The sequence below is a fragment of the Mus pahari genome, chromosome 2 (genome assembly GCF_900095145.1).
Source record: "Mus pahari chromosome 2, PAHARI_EIJ_v1.1, whole genome shotgun sequence".
In the NCBI taxonomy this organism is placed as follows: Eukaryota; Metazoa; Chordata; class Mammalia; order Rodentia; family Muridae; genus Mus; species Mus pahari.
Genome location: NC_034591.1, coordinates 32,113,296 through 32,121,991, shown reverse-complemented (window position 1 = coordinate 32,121,991; position 8,696 = coordinate 32,113,296).

Genomic DNA, 8,696 nt, shown 5'->3' with positions numbered 1-8,696 from the left:
TGGAATAGCTGTGTCCTCAGGTAGAACTATTAGCGATTTTCTGAGGAAATCCCAGACTGATTTCCAGAGTCCTTGTATCAGTTTCAATCCCACCAGCAATGGAGTAATGTTCCTCTTTCTCCACAGCCTTGCTACCACCTGAGTATTTGATCTTGCCCTCTATCAGATGCAAGGTTGGTAAAGATTTTTGCCACTTTGTGTGGTGCTGGTTTTTTTTTTCCTATTGCTTGTGTCCTTTGCCTTACAGAAGCTTTTACATCTTATGAGGTCCCATTTATGGATTGTTTATATTAGAGCATAAACCAGTGGAAAGTTCAGGAAATTTTCCCCTGTGCCTATATGCTTGAGGTTCTTCCACACTTTCTCTTTAAGACATTCACCATATCTGGGTTTAGTCCTTGATCAACTTGGTCTTGAGCTTTGTTCAGGAAACAGGAATTGATCAATTTGCATTGTTCTGCATGGTGATGGCCAGTTGAACCAGCACCATTTGTTGAAAATGCTTTTTTCCCAATGGAAGACTTTGGCTTCTTTGTCAAAATCAAGTGATCACAGGCAAGTGGGTTAATTTCTGTGTCATAAGTTCTATTCCTCTGATCTACCTGCCTGTCTCTGTACCATTACCATTCAACATTTATCACTATTGCTCTGTAGTATAGCTTGAGTTCAGGGATGGTGATTTCCCCAGAAGTTCTTGTATTGTTCAGAATGGTTTTTACTATTCCTGTTTTTCTTTTTTTCTTTTTTGATACCAAATAAATTTGAGAATTGCTCTTTCTATCTCTGTGAAGAATTGTGTTGGAATTTTGATGGAGATTACATTGAATGTATCGTTGCTTTTGGTAAGATGGTCAATTTTACTGTGTTAATCCTACCAAACCATGAGTATGGGAGATCTTTCCATCATCTAAGGTTTTCTTTGATTTCTTTCTTCAGAGACTTGAAGTTCTTATCCTACAGATCTTTCACTTCCTTAGTTAGAGTCACACCAAGGTATTTTATATTATTTGTGACTATTGTGAAGGGTGTTGTATCCCTAATTTCTTTCTCACCCTGTATATCCTTTGAGTAGAGGAAGGCTAATGATGTATTTGAGTTAATTTTGTATCCTGCCACTTTGTTGAAGTTATTAGTTGTAGGAGTTTTCTCCTACAGCTTATGTATATTATTGTATCATCTGCAAATACTTTTAACATGAAGGGTGTTGTATTTTATTAGAGGATTTTCAACACCTAATTAGATTATCATGTGAGTTTTTTGAGTTTGTTTATATAGTGTATTACATTTATGTATTTCTGAATATTAAACCATCCTGCACCCCTGGGATGTAACCTAGTTGATCATAGTGAATGATGGTTTTGATATGTTTTTAGATTAGGATTGCAAGAATTTTATTGAGTAATTTTGCTTCAATATTCATGAGGAAAATTGGTGTCAGGTTCTCTATTGGGTCTTTTTATGGTTTATGTATTAGTGTAACTGTGGGTTCATAGAAGAATTGGTGTTAGGCCTTCTTTGAAGGTCTGTTAGAATTCTGCACTAAAACCATTTTGGTCCTAGGCATTTTTTTAGTTGAGAGGCTTTTAATGACTGCTTCTATTTCCTTATGGGTTATGGGACTGTTTATATGGTTTATCTGATCCCATTTTAACTTTGGTACCTAGAGACTGTCTAGATTTTCCAGTTTTGTTGAATATAGACTTTAGTAATCTATTTTTGTAATCTGTATTTTTGGATCTGATAATTTTTTCAATTTCTTTGGTTTCTATTGTTATGTCTCCCTTTTTTTTCTGAATCTGTTAATTTGAATACAGGCTCTATGTCTTCTTGTTAGTCTGGCTAAGGGTTTGTGTATCTTGTTGATTTTCTCAAAGAACCAGCTCCTGGTTATATTGATTCTTTGTATAGTTCTCTTTGTTGGTACTTCATAGATTTCAGCCCTGAGTTTGATTATTTCCTGCCATTTACCCCTCTTGGGTGGGTTTGCTTATTTTTTTTTTCTAGAGCTTTTAGATGTACTGCTAGTGTATGCTCTCTCTAATTTCTTTATTGATGTATGAAGAGCCATGAGTTTTCCCCTTAGCACTGTTTCATTATGTCTCATAGGTTTGCATATGTTTTACCTTCACTTTCGATAAATTCTAAAAAGTCTTTAATTTTTTAATTTCTTCTCTGACCAAGTTATCATTGAGTAGAGTTTCTCAGCTTCCATTTGTATGTGGACTTTCTGTTTTTGTTGTTAAAGACGAGCCATAGTTCGCTGAGATATGATAGGATGCATAGGATTATTTCAATCTTCTTGTGGTGGTTGAGGCCTGCTTTGTGTCTGATTATATGGTCAGTTTTGGAGAAGGTACCATGAGGTGCTGAGAAGAAGGTATATTCTTTGGTTTTAGAGTGAAATATTCTGTAGATATCTGTTAAATCCATTTGGTTCATAACCTTTGCTTGTTTCACTATGTCTCTGTTTAGTTTCTGTTTCCTTGATCTGTCCATTGGTGAGAGTGGAGTATTGAAATCTCCTACCATTATGTGTCGTTCAGTGTGTGCTTTGAGCTTTAGTAAAGTTCCTTTTACAAATATGGGTGTCCTTGCATTTGGGGCATAGATGTTCCAAATTGAGAGTTCATCTTGGTGGATTTTTCCATTGATGAATATATAGCGCCCTTCACTATCTTTTTATAACTTTTGGTTGAAAGTCTATTTTATTGGATCCTAGAATTACTACTTAGAGCTTGTTCTTTGGACCATTTTCTTGGAAAACTTTTTCTAACTTTTTAGTTTGAAGTTATGTTTGTCTTTGTCACTGAAATGTGTTTCCTATATACAGCAAAATGCTGGGTGCTCTTTACATATCCAGTCTATGCCTTCTTATTGGGGAAGTGAGTTCATTGATGCTCAGAGATATTAAGGACCCATGATGGTTGCTTCTTATTATTTTTGATGTTGAGGTAGAATTATGATTGTGTTACTCTCTTATTCTAGTATAGTTTTGAGAAGATTACTTTCTTGCTTTTTCTTGGGTGTGGTGTCCCTCCATGTGTTGGAGTTTTCCTTGTGTTGGAGTTTTCCTGCTATTATCCTTTGTTGGGTTGGATTTGTAGAAAAATATTGTTTAAACTTAGTTTTGTCATGGAATATCTTGGTTTCTCCCTCTGTGATAATTGGGATTTGTTCTGGGTAGTGTAGTGTGCCCTGACATTTTTGTCCTCTTTTTAATCTAAATTCTCACTTATAACTAATGAGTTTATTAATGTACAAGTTTAAGGTTATGGGCTTAATTATTCTTCTTTCCCAAAACTCATATTAGTAAAGAGTATTTAAAATTTTGGGTGAAGTCAAAACATTAAAAAAAAAAAGATGATATTCTTAGAAGCAAAGTAACAATAAAATACTTGAAATGCCCCTGCCCCTGAGGGAATGGTCTTGTAGAACTGTGAAAGGCAGCCTGGTTCTTGGTCAAGCACAGGTTGGAAACCCCAGTGACCTTGTGGTGTGGCAGGGAATTTGACCTGACCTCAAGACAAATCTCCATTTTCATGAGGAACCTAAAAGCCTGAAGGGCTTAGAAAATTAAGCTTTCCTTCTCATAAACTCCTCCCTCCAAAAGGTTTTTAAACTCAGGCCTGCCCCTGAGAAGTGGGGTAAGGTTTTACTCTTTACCGCTATCCACCATAACAATAAATGCCTTAAAACCATGGACTACCTCTTTTCATCATGATCTACCATGGGGAACAATGGAACAGATCTTGGCCTAAAGAGCCTGTGGCCTAATCTCAAACAAAACCTCTAAGCATTCCCTACCATGGCCTCCACCAAGCCAAGCCACCTATGAACAAGCCAAGGACTCTTCTCCCCATGGAACCCAGCTGAACTATCTCCTCTTTCCCTCTTAAGCACCCATGGCTCCTGGGTGCCCAAGAGCCTGAGAAACAATTGTTTCTGGCCTCTCTGCAGGACTGGGGACCACAGAGCCTGCTCCATCTTTCCCTTTGGGACCTCAGACTGTGCTCTCCAATCCCCAGAGTGTTGTCTTGTGGTTTCCCATAGTCTGTCACCTGCTCAGCATTGGTGTGGTTTGTGTGGGATTAGCACAGTCAAAACTTCACATATCTTGCCTCCCTGAGTGGCCCAAGCCCAGTGGCTGGGCAGACTAGGGACACCACAAACCCAACAGGGCAAGGAGATTCATTTATTTATTTATTTATTTATTTATTTATTTATTTATTAGCAAGTTTTGAAATGTTGGTGGAACTAGCTTATAAATATATAGATGTGAGCTTGAACTTGGATAATGAATAGGACCTAGAAAAATCTCGTTGTAGTATTCATATTAAAGAAATATCTAATTAGGGCATAAAAAGGAAAGAGATCCATGTATTTGACTAAATGTCTTAACACATAGTTATTCATACTCAATTTAAAGACATAATCCTCTGTAGTGACAATTAGCCTAAGACATTTAATGCCAACTGCAAGTACCTAAGATTCAACTGAAACAGTTGGTGGGAAAGTGCTAACACAATACTTTCACATTAAAGACAATATACCATGTTCATGTTTTGCCTCATTTTTCCCTCTATAATTCACCAGAAACTTTCATAGAAATTGTGGAAAACTAGCATCTAAGAAGAATTTCAGATAGTTTATAATAAGGGCACAATGTTACTAGGGTGTTGGAATATTTATTCATTTCGTGAAAAAAGATCTTCATATGTAATTCAAGTTAGTTTGGAACTCACCATGCAGTTCCTGCTAATCTTGAATTAATAATTATTATGACCTCTCTTCCCTTCTGCTGATATTATAGACACAGTCCACAAAATTCAGATACTACTGCAATTGTCTTTTTTCCCTTGTGGATATGCCAGTTCATGTAAGCATGAATGTATGTGAGAAGATAGATGTGCATATGGTTTGCATGTGCTGTGCATGTGTAAGCCAGATGTTAACATCGAATGTCTTCTTCAATTATTTCCCATCTTATTTTTTTTTTTTGAGAAAGTATCTATTACTGACATTGGAGTTCACAAATTTTGTTAGACTGGCTAGCCAGAAAATTCCAAAGAAGCCTAAGTTTCTGCCTTTCAAGAGCTGGGAATACAGCAGTGCACCAGTATTCCTGGGGTTGAGCTCTGGTGCTCATGCTTTACTTTACTCAGGCAAGTACTTTACTAATGGAACCACCTCTCTAACTCCCCATTATAGGTTTGCAAAAATGATACTAAGTGATGGATGAGCAGATGAACATTCAGATAAGGTGACTATTTTTTCCTATTTATTTATTTATTTATTTATTTGTTTATTCATCCATTCATTTGTTCATTTATGCATTCATTCATTTGTGATCACAACCCCACATCCCTCATGATATAGTCCCACTGCTATTCCCAATTCTTGTCTCCTCTGAGAAGGGGGAGGACTCCTGTGGGTACCAGCACACCCTGGAACATTAAGTCACTTCAAGACTAGGTACATCAGCTCCCACTAAAGCAAGACAACACAACCCAGTTAGGGATACAGACAGACAACAGAGTCAGGGACAGTTCCTGCTCCAGATGTTGTGGGACCCTCGTAAAGAACAAAGTGCACATTTGCTACATGTGGTCTTCCCAACTCTTCTACAAGACTCCCTAACTCCATCTAGTATTTGGCTGTGTGCCTCTGCATCTACTTCAATCAGCTGCTGTGTGGAGCCTCTCTGAAGACAGTTATGCTAGGTACCTGTCTGCAAGCATAGCAATATCATTAATAGTGTTAGGAATTGGTTATTACCCATGGGATAGGTCTCAATTTGGACCAGGCATTGGTTGGCCATTCCCTCACACTCTGTTCCATCTTTGTCTCAGAACTTCTAGTAGTCAGGACAAAGTTTGGGTTACAGGTTTTGTGGATAAGTTGGTGTCCTTATCTATCCCCTAGAGTCCCCCCTGGCTACAGGAATTGGCTGCATCAGGATCCATGTCCTCCACTGCTAAAAATCTCACCTAGAGTTACTCTCAAAGACTTCCTGGAACCTCTCCCATCCCAGTACTCTGGAATGTCCTAGAAAAGCTCCTCTTCACATCCTACCAGACATTGACTTTCATTTACTCTCCAGGTCCTCCCTCCAAAAATTTCCTTATACCTCATTTTCAATTTTCCTCTCCCCATCCTCTTTATCTCTCAGATCATTTCCTTGATCCACACACATCTATTTTATTTCTGCTTCTGAGTATTCTTCAAGCATCCTCCCCTTTTCCTTCCTTGTTAATTAGATCCTTTAGGTCTGTGGATTGTAGCATGGTTATCCTGTACTTTATGGCTAATATACACTTATAAGTAAATACACAAAAGGGTATCCTTTTGTGTCTCACACTGGATTTTCTATTCCTATCCATTTAGACAAGGTAACTATTAGCTTACAGTATTTGGCCTGAAAATAATGGGACCAGTAAGATTGGAATTTAACATAGTGCAGATCAAACTGCAATATTTACCTGTTTACTTTTAAATATACAATGTAATTTATCTGTAGTTTTCTGAGTTAATTTCTCTGCTTTTAAGATTAATTTTAGTTAATTATGCTGCATTTTCCTATTAGCATAATTTGATCTAATTTCATGTTTAATGTAAATAGCTCTAATCATATAATTCATATGTGTAAATGACATAATTACATGATGATTAGATGATGCTCAATTACAATTTTAATGATGTCATAAAAATCTATAGAAAGCATGGTTATACATAACCTTACCACACATCATAGATATGCCCATTGTGGTCAGAGATTGGGTAAAAGGGAGAGGAGCACACATGGTGTAAGCCAACTCATTTATTTATCAAAGAACCTTTTACCAAATTGTGTAGAATAGACACTTGTTATGTTGTTTTCCTAACTCTATTCAGTTCGATACATATCAGGCCATTAATCTGTTAAAAGTTAAAAAGGAATGACATCTTCAAGTCCTATGCTAGTTCTTGCAAAAGAGACATATATTTTTGATATAGAGATACATGAGACGTACTTGAGATCATTCAATCTCACTCAACATCATCTAGCACTTCCCAGAAATAGGATATATTATAATGCTTGGTTACCAGGTCTTCCTGACCACAGAATATTAGATCTGAATCGATATATTGTACTTCGTTTCATGAATTTGATGTAGAATACTATGATAAAAGGGAGATGGGCATTAATATTATAGCTCAAAGGTTTTAGCTGTATAATAACACAGAAGGTAATTGAATAATACAAATGAATAGATAGTAAAATTTGTCTTTAAGAGTTATAGAAAACATTAAGGGAATGGTGACAATTGAACTGTGCTTCAAGGGGAAGCAGCTTTTTAGGAGAAAGAAAGCAAATTCTTTCATAAGTAGTGGCATTTTCCATTCCTTCCTTTCTTCCTTCCTTCTTTCCTTCCTTCCTTCCTTCCTTCCTTCCTTCCTTCCTTCCTTCCTTCCTCCCACCATTCCTTCCATCCTTCCTTACCTTCTTCTCCTCTTCTTTCTCCTCCTGTTCTTCCTCCTCTTCCTCCTTCTCTTCTTCTTCTTCTTCTTCTTCTTCCTCTCTCTCTCTCTCTCTCTCTCTCTCTCTCTCTCTCTCTCTCTCTCTTTCTTTTTATAAGATAATATAACTACAAAGTTTGGTGTGAACAACTATCTCACAGAAGAATTTCTTTTGATGTTTAAAAGTCTGTTTTGCTTTAGATTTAGAGGAGGTAAATAGTTTGAATTTTGTTTTGCAGACAGTAAAAATTTACAGAGACTTTTAATATAGCAAGTTATGCGATCATAATTTGTTTCTTGATAAGCATCCCTGGGATAACATGTGAGTAGATTAGAGGCACATCTTAGATTATAAAACATGGACATAAAGTTAAAGTTTAAGCAGAAGATGGCTAAATTAGTAATGGCAACTCATATGTAAAATATATGCATTTTAATATGCCATAATAGACATAATAGAGGTTAAACGAATATAAAGAAATTGATACATTGATAAGTCTCTGTACCTGTGGCTTATGAGAACAGTTGTTGGAAAACTATATGATTAGGGCTGAAAACATGAGTGTATGCTTGGTAATGTCAACCACCATAACAAGGAATAGATCAATGGTAGAAGCATCGCAAGTGCACAGTGAATCCAGTATGAAATCTTATCTTCTAGTGAGAATTATTCATCATTACCAACTATTTTCTTCTTCCAGATACATGAGTGAAAATTTACAAGTTTCATTCTCTCTCCTTGTTTCTATTATTTAATTAACTTGTGCTTTTAACTGAATTAACATTTTTAGCAATATTTATCGATCCAGTGGAAAAAAGACAGCATGTAGAATGGTGCTGGCTCAACTGGCAGTTAGCATGTAGAAGAATGCAAATTGATCCGTTCTTATATCCTTGTACAAAGCTCAAGTCTAAGTGGATCAAAAACCTCCACATAAAACCAAAGACACTGAAACTTATAGAGAAGAAAGTGGAGAAGAGCCTCAAACATATGGGCACAGGGAAAAATTACTGAGCACAACAAAAATAGTTTGTACTGTAAGATCAAGAATTAACAAATGGAGCCGGGTGTGGTGGCACACACCTTTAATCCCAGCACTCGGGAGGCAGAGGCATGTGGATTTCTGAGTTTGAGGCCAGCCTGGTCTACAAAGTGAGTTCCAGGACAGCCAGGGCTAAACAGAGAAACCCTGTCTCGA